The 14,718-nt window shown below is 38.8% G+C and overlaps 1 pseudogene; it reads right to left on the bottom strand.

Moving 5' to 3' along the window:
* Positions 1-3,171: 3,171 nt before the first annotated feature.
* On the bottom strand, positions 3,172-13,663 carry LOC113290628 (annotated as a pseudogene).
* Between the last annotated feature and the right edge of the window lie 1,055 nt (positions 13,664-14,718).

Raw genomic sequence — 14,718 nt, forward strand, 5'->3', positions numbered from 1 at the left:
GGACAATTAGTGGCGGTGAAAAGTAACGGTGTAACGAATTCACTTCCTTCATCATGGAGGCATAATGTCTGACAATTACACGAATTCACTTCCTTCATCATGGAAGCATAATGTCTGACAGTTACACGTTACCCCATTCTTCCACCACTTAATCGTTTCTACTTCCTACGAGACCAGGGTACGTTTCAATATGACTTGTATAAACAGGCTTCACCTATTTTCACCAAACAACAAGTTTTGGTCAGGAGAAAAATACAACATTCAGAAATCACCTGATAGCTTTTCAGACAGCTAGCCAGTTCTATTTTCTGATACAAGTCATAAAAAACCACACCTTCATAATCAAAGATTCTGGTCTCAACACTTTCTTCGCTTCCCTCCCTAAGACCAACCCTTATCTTTCACTTTGTAACCGAAGCAAGCCCGGAACAGGCATTTCTTGGTTTATGCCAGAATTGTACAGATTGATCTCTCAAATCAAAAGTACTCACGTGCAGTACATTGTTTTGGGTTTAGATTTGTTTCTCATCCACACACCCAAAATTACCAAAATCAGCAGAAACAGTTTTGACCCACAAACAATTGGCGACCACAGTGGGAGATTGATCTTCTGGTTGCAATAATAATTTCCAAGTTCACTTTTCATTCCCAATTTCAAGATGGTAGAGCTCAGGTCCGGGTCCACAAACACTAGTGGAAAACAGAAGTTTCGCGACCGTCAGAACAAGTCATATATACATATTATATGACTACTTCCAACCGTCTCTGTTGGGGTCTCTGATAAAGCGTCGCTGTCTCGTACGACCTTAAGTCGTGGGTCTCAAAATAATGATGTATTTTAAGGGTAACGAGGTACAGACCCTTAACCGTGGGTCTCAGATTTAAATTATAATATAAAAAAATATAAATTCAGATTTGCTGAAATGCCTGAATGGCTAAATCTGAAAAATCTGACTGCATCAAAGTCAAGTCAAGTCAAATTGAACTCAAGTCCAAGTCAAAGTCAAATCAAATGGAAGTCAAAGTCACAACAAAGTCAAGTCGAAGTCAAATTGAAATTGAAATTTAACTCAAATTTAAACTCCAATTGAGAATTCAACTTCCATTCTTTCATTCATTGGGTTTAAATTACACATAAGAATGAAATTCTTAGTTCAGAACAACACATGTCCAAGCTAGCTAGTAAGTTCTAACGACATGCTCAACTAATAGACGACGTTCCGACAATGTGTGATAGGCAAGAATCGAAATTTTAAAGCTGCAGAGCTAATTCCAAACCAAAAGAAACATATAAAACATGCCTTGAGAATACCATGCCTCTCACTATGGTGTAAGCTCCAAAGTAACCGGGATATCAATAGAACCTACATATCAAAACATAATAATTCAGAAGGGATAGATAACAGTCCTGAATAATACAAGATGCAAAGATGAACAGTCCTGAATAATACGTACAGGCTGCAAAGATGAACAAATTACTCTCAAAGAAGCACATGACATCTTACTCTGCAGTTGAGAAAACAACCTCGCAACCCTTGTCACCATTTTCCATGACGAATCTCAGTACATCATAGAAAAATAGTAATAATGAGTAATATTCTAGGAAAATAAATTTCATTCTAAGAACCCTAACAATGGACAGTGGAGTAACCTGAGAAATACGTCAAACAAAAGAAGAACTATATATCCATTCTTTCCTGTACCCAAAAGTCTGTGTTATAATCTAAATAACCAGCACAATACTCAAAGCTGTAGCAAAAAAGAGTTAAAACTTGCATTACCATTCTAATGATACTTTCATGATTAACATGAAACAAAAACATCAAAATAAAACATGTACAATGTAAGTAAGTCAAGGTTTTAGAACTAAACTTCCATAGTAATCACCATGGAATATTTGGATCAATGGATGGTCCTATGTATTAGAAAGCAACATTACCAGATGAGCTACAAGACAAGTTATGTCCAAATGAGCTACATGACAGTTGTAGGAATTACGAATAATAATCAAAAAACCTCGAAAATGTTATGCAGTCAGCTTATTAACTAGTTAAGTTAAGTTATGAGGTAAAAGATTATAAGTGAGCTCATTTATTACTATCTACCTTCATATTTCACAGATCAAAAATAACTTGTATACTTTCACTCACAAGTAGCATATATACCAGCATAAGGTCTTATTAATTCAAACCAGATGGGAGTATAATTAAAGTAAAGGAAGATTATCTTTTAAATAAGCCACATGTTATAGTTTAATCATCTCAGCTCTATAGTTGTGGATCATACCCAAGGGAGCAGCACAAGCATTTCCAATATTCCCACCTCCTTGTATTCTCCTTGATGTTAACTGCACAATTCAGGTGCAAGGTTCTGATAAGAAGACAAAAATGAAAGTAACTCTGTAATTTGCAATTCTTGGAACATGGTGACATCAGTATTTTGGTATGAGTCTTAGCTTTTCCCCTGTCACTAATTTTTCTGCAGACTAACCAAGATTACTTATTTGGTGTATGACTAAAATATTTTAGTAAATCTGAGGTTAAAGACCTCCAGTTTGAACTAAAAACTGGGTTGACATATAATAAACAGTTGACCTCCAATATGAGCTCAATTTTCAGTCTAGTTACTGTGCAGCAAATAAACAGTCGACACAATGAGAAAAAACAAGAATCCATTTCAACATTATTTTGCAAAACATAATTGTCTTATACGCGTAAATTAGGATTGTCCAAGTTAGAAAGATCAGTCACCTTTCTTTCTCATGGGTAAAACTTCTATGAGATTTTCAAAAAATCAATGCATTGATAGTCACATTGCTGATGCCTTTCCTGTCATGGATCAAGTTCTTCCTTGCCTATTTGCTGCATTGCCAAAATCAAAACCATTACAAAACCCCAATTCACATATAACAACATCTAAGCCGAAACTCGCAAGTTCGACAAACGAAATTTTGCCTGAATAGAATGAATGAGGAAGCATGCCTCTTTGGTTTATCAGGGTCTACTGCAATGGTTTCACCCTTAAGCTTCTTTTTCTTCTGTTGGTTCACTTTCGTTTTCTGCAATTACACACTGCATTAGACTCCAATTCCACAACAATTTACAAATTTCGTCGAATGGATGAACAAACAAACCTTGATTATGTTTTCAGTTTTCTCATTCTTCTTAAGCATCAGTAAAGCTCCCTGCTTATGAATGTTGTCAATGGCATTTTCGGCTTCAATTGATCCCGCTCCTTCCTACAAATCTTACAAACAACAAGAGTTAAAAACAGTTCAACTCGATATCGAAAATTCTCGCAAAATGCGTAATCAAGTGTTCACATTGCTTACTTATTTTTCTTTCCATCCTTGTCTTATGCTGCACCTTTTTGCTTGAACTGCAAGTACTGTTCAAGCAATTCCATTGCAGTTTTCTGTTCCTGATCCTCTTCGAGTAGCTTCATAGCCTCGTTCTCGCGCTTTTCTTTGCCAACAATCTGCAAGTAAGCTTCTCTATCAGATTTTTCCTCTTCATATAGTTTTTTATCTTCTTCAGTTACATTCTTCCATTTGGATCCTAAAATGTTTGAAACTTCTTTGAATTCTGCATCTGGGTTCTCTTTTTTAACCTCAGCCCATTGACCTTTACACCATAAAACATAAGATGATGATGGTTTCTTCATCTCTGGGTTCTTCTGCTTCTTTCTCTCTCAGAGATTGAACCAGTGGAAGACTCCGCACCTACAAAAAAAAAATCCCCAAATCAAAATTAAACCCAGATTCAGAAATCTAAGATCAAGAAATTGAAACCCTTAATCCAGAATTTATCAATTAGCCAAACCTTAAGTCTAGAAGAAATCAAATATCAAGATCAAAACTCAAAACTCAAACCCTAAATCAAAACTTCTATTTCAACAATTCATGATCAATAAACGAAAACTTTTTATCTAAAAGTCAAAACCCCTAATCAGAAACTATGATTCAGCAAATCAAGATCAAGATATGGAAACCCGTTATCAAAAATTTATGAACCCTAAATTTAAAAACCAGAGATGAAGAAAGCTATACCACAGTAGGATTAAATTCCTTCAACTTCTGCAATTTCGTCAACTCAATTTAAGTTTCAGCTGTTCTTTCCCTTTAATCTCCAACTCCTCTTCTTTCAATTTCAACATCTCGTCACGATCTTTCTAGCTTCAGTTTTCTCCTTAACCGCAAAGATGAAAAGAAGAAGATGCTTCAAGAATAATAGATGGATTTCTTCCTGACGGGGAAAGGGGCTATGTTTAAGAGCAACGATTTAATTGATTTCTTTTGAGGGTTTTTTCAGTCTCGATTTGGTGGTGAGGATGAAGAAGATGGATAAGATCGCATGAGGAGGAGACCGAGAGAGAGAGAAGAAGAAAGATAAACTGAGATGAGAAATGGGAAAGAGAAACATGTATTTATACACTCTATCAAATAATAAAAAATTATTACACCTAAATAGGTTTCCATGGGTCGCGGGATCGGCAGCAATTTTAGGGAAAAATAGTAATTATTCAGAGACGGCTACTAGTCATCTCGGAATTTCTCCGTGTTTTTATTATATCAGAGACGGATATCTTTGATCAACGGTACAACTACTATTATTGAGGGTCTCTGATGTGGGTCATAGAAACCCCATTTTCCACTAGTGAAAAAACCATGAAAACACTAGTGCTGAAACTATTCTCGGTATTAGCGTTCCTTCTAGTGGCGTTAATACGCCACCTCTCGACACCAGCGGTGCGGAGAACGCTCCTTCAGGCGTTACACCTTTGGTCACCAGAGCCAGAGCTACTGCCGCGGAAAATGTTCCTTCAGGTGCTACACCTCCGGTCACCAGAGCCAGGGCCGCTACCGCCCTCCCAACGTTTCTTCAAATGTGACACCTCCAACCGTCACCAGAGCCGCTGCTACTCCACCATCAGAACGAGAGACTGGGGAGCCAGAATGGGCCGATCTCATATTACCATTGTTGATTTGATGGAAAGACAGGAAGTTCTTGCTAGGTCTCACATGATTATGGCTTCGACTCAAAAAGAGGTGTTTCTTTTTCCCAAGACGCTATCAGGGAGGCTACCACAAGAATCACGCCAACCAGAGCCAATGAGGAACACCGTTAATACTCCTGGCGCCGATGCCTCAGCAAAGCGCACCTTTGTAGATGAAGAGACTCATTCAGGGGCTCCAACAGAGAGGAATCAACCATCCAATTTTGTCACACGAGATATTTTGAAAGACTTTTTCGAAACCGAGACAAAAGCAATTCTGCAGACATACATCAGCATCAACCCCCGTATCATCCTGAAGTACAAAGAATTCCTCTTCTGAGAGGGTAATATTCTCCTCAATTCTCCTTATATGACGGCCCGGTAATGCGCGTGAACATGTCTCTCTATTTTTGGAATCCTTGGGCGAGCACGAATACAACCATGTTCTCCGTTTGAGGGAGTTTTCTAAGTCACTTACCGGAAGAGCATACACCTGGTACAACAACATTGCACCAAGCAACATATCCAACTGGGGTGACATGGTACTTCTTTGTGTCTGAGCAAATTACTTTCTCATATTTGGGAAGGAAGTTTCAACGAAACAATGAACATCCAAATGATTATGTCAAAAAATTCAGGATTCAAGCGCTGGATTGTCACAACCCAAAGTGACCGAACAAAAATTAGTGGATTCTTGCATCAGTGGAATATTTCCCATCTTCCGTTCCTTACTGGAGAATCTGCGATTCCATACGTTCTCCAAACTTCATGAGGCTGCTAAACGGTCAGTCACAACAGCACCAGCCTTGTTGGAAAGAACCAGGCTAGCCAAGGTTGAAGATGCACACGAAACTCGAGGAAATAGACGTCTCATCAACAACCAATATAACACTGGCCCCTCCGTGAGCGTGATAAGTGAAAGAGGGAAAAGGAAGGCTCCAGTAATAGAACAACAATCGAAGCGCGCAGTGCCAGCGCATCAGATGGCTCCACCGCGAAAGGCCACATCTAAGGCTCCCGTGCAACATCAAGAAGACGGAGAAAAAGCCTTAAATTTCCCGTTCCCAATGGAAGAAGTAATTAAACTCTTGGAAGCATGGATCCAAGATGATGCCATCAAAATGCCTCCTATCAGGCGCCCACCAACTTGAGAGGAAATGGCAAACCCTAGGTATTTCCGCTACCACAGGTTTGTCCATCACCCGACCAGTGATTGCAATAGATTAAAGCGTATTTTCAAAGAAAAGGTGGAGATAGGGGAACTTAAACTGGGTAATGAGGGAGTTCACAGAGATCCTCTTCCAGTCAGGAGTTGCATGCTCTCTGGGGACTCTGCTCACAAAACCGTGCAATTCATGATGGAACATGTGCGCGAGATCCTTTATTTATCCAAGGCGTAGCGTCAAGATATATTTACATCCCTTAATTGCGTTGTGTCGGGCAAGCGACTTTTTCCTATTAAAGAAACCACTCCAGAACCCCAAGCTCTCTCAGGAGGCAGTGCTGGAAAATACAACTGGGGACTACTGACCACGGTTTATCTGAGGGACGCCGAGCTTGATAACATATTTATTGACGCTGCCTCTGACTTCAATATCGTTACCATCAATACTCTGAGAGCTGCGGGAATTTCAAAGCAGGAGGCTACCCACACCCCAATTGTGGTCAAAAACTTGGAAGGAGAAGCAATAGACGCATATGGCTACATCAACCTTGAAATTAAGGTGAGAGACGCTCTAACACATGGAAAATTCCACATTTTCAAAGAACTCTCAAATTACAACATGATTCTGGGGTGCTCATAAGTACATGGCAACAAAGCGAAATTGGGAGTATCCCCTTTACCGGTGTCGATACCCGGAAGAATTTCCAACAAGCCGTCCAACTTTGAAGATTACATGTTGTCGTGTCAACAACTTACCAATGTAACTCAATTACCTGGAGAAAGCCCGTCGACGTTCATCCGCAGATTCCGAACACAAGTAAGTCTGGTTAAACAACCTTTCTGCACCCAGTCACTTCTCCGCCCGTCCAGGCATGGGGACTCGGTCCAGTTATCAACCCGGGCGTAATTAAGATATGTGAATGGGACGCTGGGCCTTTCAAGTTCTTTGTCAAAAATTTGGAAGTTGCCGTAGTTCAAATCGGCTAGTTTCAGCTAACCATGTTGAACATAGTCTTTATACATGGTTCGTTTACGGTTTACCTAACCATAGTGTATATCTTGTATATGTGAATAAGATTCAAAGTTTTCATCTAACGGTGAATATTGATTGATTGGTTCCAAAGCTATCTTAGCTTAAACCTAAAGCAATCTAAGCTTTGAAGTTTATATAAGGGGGAACTCTTGGCAACTAGGATCTTTGGATCCTGACACTACTTTTTGGTGTGTCCTAGTTGTATCTAAATTTGTGAAGCCAGGTCCAGTTATCTTTTATCTTGATAACTTGAGCATCCTGATCTTGATTGTTTGTAGAGCCTTGCTCTATCAATCAAGATAGATAGTACAAAGTATCTTCATCTCATACTTTGTTGATTCCTCAAGTTTTATACTTGTGAGGTGAATAATAATCTAGGCTATACTTCAGGTTACATAAGTCCGTATTTTGAGTGTAGCCAGACTTTTATCTAAGTTGCTATCGATTTTCATCACCTGGATATATCGTTTGATCTGATCATCTGTTTAGATCGTAAATAAGGAAATCAATCATAGGCTTTATCAATGAGAGGAAGATTTGGTTTAAAGTCTTCAATTGAGTTGAATAAACTCTTAGTTGGTGTGAGACCGTCTAATGGAATCAATTGCTCAGAGTCCTGCTGGATTCAAGAGGTGTAAGGAGCGCGATTGTACCTGAATCAGTGGGAGACTGAGTTCGGGCTCAAATACATTCAGACCGAAGTTAATTGGTCGTAGGCTAGTGTATGTAACGACTTAATACAATTTGGTATTCAATCTGGACTAGGTTCCGGGAATTTTCTGCATTTGCGGTTTCCTCGTTAATAAAATTTCTGGTATATGTGTTATTTATTTTTCTGCATTATATTGTTTATCTTTATAATTGAAATATCATAGGTTGTGCATTGATCAATCACAGTATCTAGGTCCAACAGTTGTTAGAGAATCGATCAAATTACTTCGAGAAAATAATTTAATCGCAGTTGAATCATAATCAACATAGTTTTTAAATATACAAAATACAATTACTTGAACCGTTCGTGAGTCGGCTGAGTACAGTATGCGTACCGGTTTGCAAACTTATATGCAATAACTGAGTTCCAGAGTCTACAAAACTTCTCAGTTCATAAACCGGTTTGCAAACTTATGCAATTACCAAGTTCTGGACACTACAGAACTTTTCAGTTCACGTACCGGTTTGCAAACTTTGAACTAACTCAAAATTCCAGAGTCTATAAAACTTTTTTGGTTCACGTACCGGTTTGCAAACTTTGGAACTTTGCCGGTTCCGGAGTTCACAGAACATTCAGCTTGCGTATCGGTTTGGGTACTAAACTGGTTCTAGAACATAGAACTGTTTTGGCTCGCATGCTGGTTTGATTATTTAACCTGGTTCCCTTACTACTGTTCCACAATGGTTTGTATACGAATATACATACCTATCCGGATCATGAAACAAAAAGATTTTCCCACGATGTACATACAAATATGCATATCATACAAATCTGAAAGTTAATATATAGCTACTCCGCTACGTGTACGAATACATGTAATGCGGCTTCAGACATATAACAGTTTTCTCAGTTTGTAGGACTGATAACACTGTATTGTATTCCGAATATAGTAGTTCTATATTTCTCTAAATCGATTCCAAACATTCCTGAATAATATCAATGACATATATCATTGTTCCAGGATATTTTCTAATGATAAATTGAATCATAATTTGGTTCCGCACAATAAATTGTTCTCCACCGAATTTGAGCAAGTATGAACAAATGTCCATTATGCTTACTCATTATATTTCTAGAAATTCGTAAACTAAATAATTAGTTCTCGACTCGAAATTCTTGTTTGTGCAAGCTAGTCTAATTAGTTATGCGACAATCGTCTCAAAGATGGAAAAGTGAACATAACTTGAGAAATAGGTGGTTCAGCCTTCACTTACCTTTTGTTGATGAAGTTCTCCAAAAGCTTCGTTTGATTTTCTCCTTCAAACGGTAGAACGCAAACGATGAATGGTCCGTTTCTCAACTCCACTATCCTAGACCGGGACTTAACTAATTGTAGACTAGAAATCAAGATATAGTTTTGAAAACTAAATTTGACAGCAAGCTTGATATAGCAACACTTGTGATTTCGACCGATAAATGCTCTAACAATCTCCCCCTTTGTAAATTTTAGTAATAAAACTATTTAATATATATGGATAACAAAAATAAAGTTTTGAAAAAACTTCTCGATCCACCATGTCTTCTTGATTTCCTTGGTTTCTCCAACTCTTCTTGAACTCTTCGTCGTTTAAAGTATCAATGATTTTGAACGTGTTTAACTCAGCATCGTTGTTGTTGAAGAACCGATTCCATAGCGATAACAACTCTTTGAAAAACAAATATTCTCAATCGTTGTTATACAGAAACATAGTATTATTATCTTTTCTCCAAAGTTCAATTGTATCTCAACTCCGAAGTAATACTATGGTGATATATTTCTCCCCCTTAATCAATACTTACATCTTTTTTTTGATAGGTAAACCTATTGCTTAAATGATTCACTTTCGAGTTCAAAAATCAAGTGGTTGCACAATGCCCAAAACCGTTTCAAATTGGAGATATGGTAGTCAAGACGACCTCGTTTCAAGTTGGAGATGTAACAGTGAAGATAGCCGTTCAACCTGATTCGCCTAAAAAAGAGGAAGACGATCCATATCTGGTGGCAGATGTTATCTTGGTTGGTTACTGCAAACTCATTAATGCCGAAAAATTGGAAGGTGTGACGATTCACTCGCGATGGCTCAAGTCCTTCAATACCTAAAACGCTGTGCTACCTTCTCCTCCAGTGTTCCCCTTTCAGTATTTCCTTCAGCAATTTCCCCTTTTATGCATTGTTTGTAACTTCTCTAAAATGATTGCACTGCTTGCATTCATGATTAGAGTTTTCAATTTCAATTAAAGAACTTCTTTCCTTAGAACCATCTTAAAGGAAAAATACCAAGTAAACCCAAACTCTCACAGAGTCATTACCCATCGATTGAAAACCAGAGAAATCAAACCCCCACAAAAATGTCTTATTCAAAAAATACTGAAGAAAAGAATAATGCAAGAAAGAAGATCATCAAGCAACGACGCAGACACTTTCCTTCAAGAATCTCCAGCCACGGCTTTCACCTGACGGTTTTTTCTCTATTTCTCTCATGACGTGTTATCCAGCTTTTGGCAGCTCACACTTTTACACACTCAGGTGGCATGCCACATAAGCCCTGGATAATTTCCAAGGGAAAATCCAATAAAAGGTTGGTCAAATCCTTAATTGTTGTTATTGTTTTCCCACGTTTTGAGTTACTATTGCCAACAACATGTGAGGCGTTGCTATGAAAGTATCTAAATGAGAAGAAGATAACACGCCTATTAGCATTATTATATTTTGGCTCTCTTTCCGATGGACTGTTATGGGGATGAAAGAAATGGTTCTTTGTAAAAGGGGTTTTAGGGTTCTTCCGAGAGATTTTATTCATTCAATCAAAGATGTGGAATTATCAAAGAAGCATAAACGAAGGAATGTTACTCGGTGAGACATGGATTCAGTCACACAAAAAAAAAAAAACTGAAGTATCAAAAAAAAAAATGTCTACAAGCTACGAAAAGATTGTTTTTCTCTACGGAAGGAAATCGCAAAATGGGAAACTAGTTGTCAATGACAAACACCTTGGTCAATGACGCCTCCATCAGAGCTTTTTCAAGCACTTTCCCCAGCACCGTCTCCGACAGCAAACATTCCATCCAGAAGCTATCTCAGCAGCAACTTCAACATCCCATCCAGAAGCCGTTTCAGTTTCAGCATCATATCCAGAAGCCGTTTCAGTTTCAGCATTCCATCCAGAAGTCATTTCAGCAGCAGCTTCAACATCCCATCCGGAATCCGTCTCGACAGCAGTTCCAGCATATGTCCCCACAGCTTCTCCAACAGCTCCAACATATGCTTCCACCACCTCCCCATCTGCCTTGACAATATCCTCAGTAATCGCTCCAACTTCCTGATAGACACATTTTTGTGTCTGATATAATCTCAATTGTATATATTGTTAGTGCTCGATTTTGTATTTATTTTGGCTTTTTATGTCTTTGTAGGTGTTTTTGGAAAAATAAGATTTTGCGGCGAAATTGGCTCGAAAAGTGTTTTTTGCGTTCATGGGAGGACATTTGCTATTCAGACCTTTGGATAAGGGGTAACATAATTACTAAGGGCATTCCATTTCCAGGCATCTGTTAATCGCACCCCTACTCTGGATAAGGGGCAACCATCTTCAACATTCAAAAATCAGGTTTTGGCGGGAAAAAAGTGTAGTTAAAGAGCAGTTTTAGCAATCGTGATTTGGAGGAGTTTGAGGTCGATTAAACCTCTGATTTTCATATGATAGACTCCTTATGGGTCTAGGAATCTGATATGGGTGTTTAAATCGATTAGATTGGGCTCAAACGACGGATTTTTCTCACAACAAGAAAATATGGAAAGTCACCTGTGTGACCTGTTTTAGGGAATTTTAGAGTGATTAAAACACTGTAAACCTTCCCAAAGATTTGTATCTATCTAAGGAAGAGTTTAGAATAAAAATGAAAGCTCAGAAACGCGTAGAAATCCTAAAACAAGAAATTGTCGCAACTTGGCCGTGAAGAGAAGGAAAGAGATTTTGGAAGATTTGGGAGAGATTTAATCGGTATTTTTGATATAAATAGATGTCTTGGGTCATATAGAATATGTGTCGAGAGTTCGGGAACCTAAGGAGAGCCAGAGAAGAAGAAATCAGAGCTTTACCAAACTCTGTTTCTGCTGCTGCTGCTGTTGAAGAAGAAGAACAGCTGAAGAACATTGACCCTCGGTAGACAGTCGCAGAAAAGTGTCACTGTTTAACAGCTGAAGAACATTAAGATGTTCAGGGCAGTCTTATTCTAGGGTCTTAAAATCAGCGACAAAGCAACAGTATTTTTGTAACAGTTCCATTGTAACAGCTGTTTTGCAACACCAATACACTGTTGCAAACTGTTTGTGTTATTACTTTTCACTCTTTTAATCATCTTTTGAGCAAAAAACACATATTTTGAGATCATGATTAATATGAGGAGCTAAACCCCAACACTGGGATGACGGAGGAAGCCATATTTCATACGTGTGGTAATTATATTTAATTCTTTTTATGACTTTTTGCATTAATTTAATCGTTTTATGATTTTTCTTAATTAGTTGTGAAGTCGTATGATGATGTATGCTTGGTCTAAGCGTTTTTGATGCATCATGCTAGTGATTTACAGTTAATCTTTTTAAAATCTACCCTGACAAAGAATTAGAGTCAATAAACAAGAGCTATAATTGTCTAAGAATTGATTTTTGAACCACATGGTATGAGGTTTGGTGGAATCCTGAGTCTCAGTAATCTCTCGACATTGTGACAAACCTTGTGTATATATTTTCTTTATTTTTATTGTTTTCTATTATTAAGTCTGAAATTGAGTCTACACAAGTCCGAGTTGAACGAACTTTATTTACCACTTAAAAAACTACATCAATTTTTGGCGCCGCTGACGCGGATTTGTATTTAGATTTGTTTTAGGTTTATTTTTATTATTTTTTTTGTTCTTTTTTACGCGTTTTGGTATTTTTCGATTCTTTTCAGATTTGGAGCGAAGCTACAAGGAAAGAAAAGTACTATAAAAGGAAAGCATCGCCAAAGAAGGAAAGAAAAGAGGAATCTGAAAGGAGTGAAGAAGAAGATTTTGTATATAGTTATTTTGTTTATTTTTAGAAACTGTAAATAGAATTTTATTTTTGTAATTTTTCTTTTCCTTTTTGGACATTTTTATTTTTGACTTTATTTTTGGACTGGACATTATTATTATTTTGAAACCCTAGAGAAGGGTTAACAATTAAATATAAACTGTTTGCAGGGAAGGACGGCAGTTACGATATTGTCTCGGCCCCTCGGGTTCGTACACTGACATTGGAGTCGGTGGCCTGAGTCGACTTCAACGGTTCATCGCCCGTCTGGTACGAGAGGTAAGACTCTATCCACCCACGAATCCCCTGTCAGTGGGTTTTATTTTGTGTGACAACTCACACCCCTGCAGTAGAATGTCGAACTGGTATTACAATAGCCAATACAAGTCCGAGTTGAACGAACTTTATTTACCACTTAAAAAACTACATCACTTCCCCAGCAACAGGGACATCACCCACTCCGGAAGCTGCCTCAGTCTCGCAAGCCGTGTCAACATTTTCCTCCGGAACTTTTCCAACAACCTCTTGAGGATGCTCCAATTCGTTCACGTCAGAATCAAGGATTACGATACTATTACGGACATGGTAATCAAACTGGCTCCCGCCCAGAAGTTTCTCGGGCTCAGTCCGCTCAGCCTTGATATTGATATGTGGAGAAGCTTCGTCACGTTGATATTTACCGACTTGCTGGGATGCTTCATCATGTTTCCACTTCTCCTCCATGTCCATCAAATCCATGAAAGTCTGAGCACGCACCCACACGATGCATAAATGGATAAGAGACATGCCTTGTATAATCTGGCTGGCTGCATGGAACAAAGGGTTGATTTGGTTTAATATTCCTCATGTGAAGAAAACCTGGGTTCGTCGATTTCAAAAAAAAATCCGAAGAGTTAGAGGTATGATCATCACCGGAAGATCCCATTGCGTACTACAAAAAAAATTTACATTATGTCTGCATTGGCAACCTACATGATGAAGAACACAAAATGGAGAACTATAAGAAAAGACACGAGACGATACATGTGAAGAGGATGGGTGAAATTCTATGATGCTCTATATGAAAGAAAGAATAATTGGCTCACCTGGACTACTTTCCGCTACAGAGATAAATCCAATGACACGAAAATAAAAGGGTGGACAACGCCTTTTATATACATTGTATTTTGAAGTTTGAGTAGAAGAAATTTCCTTCTTTCGGGTCATGCACAGAAGAAGGAAACCAGACCCGCAATGCCAGCCAGACGCTCTCCCTGCCATTCTATGACTTAGCCAAAAGAGCGCCTTCTTCACCGCTCAAAGCAGCACAATCTCTGCGCGCTCCACCAGACAAGCAGCGCCATCTCCGCCTGCTCCACAGCCTAGCAAGCAACGCCATGACTCCAGCACTCCGTGATCAAAGCCGCACTATCTCTGCCCATTCTACAAAAAATGCCGGCTCCAACCTCACTGTTTGGTATCCAAAGTTCAAAGTGTTGTATCCACCATTCCACGGACATCGCCAAGATAGTCGCGCTATCCGCCATTCCGTAGCGCCATCTCCGTACGTCCAAGATTGAAGCACCATATTCGCCGTTCAAAGCAGCGCCACTTCACCATTCCAAGCCACAAGGATCACAGATTCCTCATGCCTTCTACCAAAAGTTAGTCGAATTTCCCTGGCAATCTCTTCACGTCTTTCCCTTTCGATTTTACTCTTGTCTGTCACCATCTCATGCTTACCCCGCAACAATGCCACTGTTACGTGCTAAGCAGGAGACTTAATGTTGATGGTGGTT

This window comes from Papaver somniferum, chromosome 6 (genome assembly GCF_003573695.1).
Source record: "Papaver somniferum cultivar HN1 chromosome 6, ASM357369v1, whole genome shotgun sequence".
NCBI classification, from domain to species: Eukaryota; Viridiplantae; Streptophyta; class Magnoliopsida; order Ranunculales; family Papaveraceae; genus Papaver; species Papaver somniferum.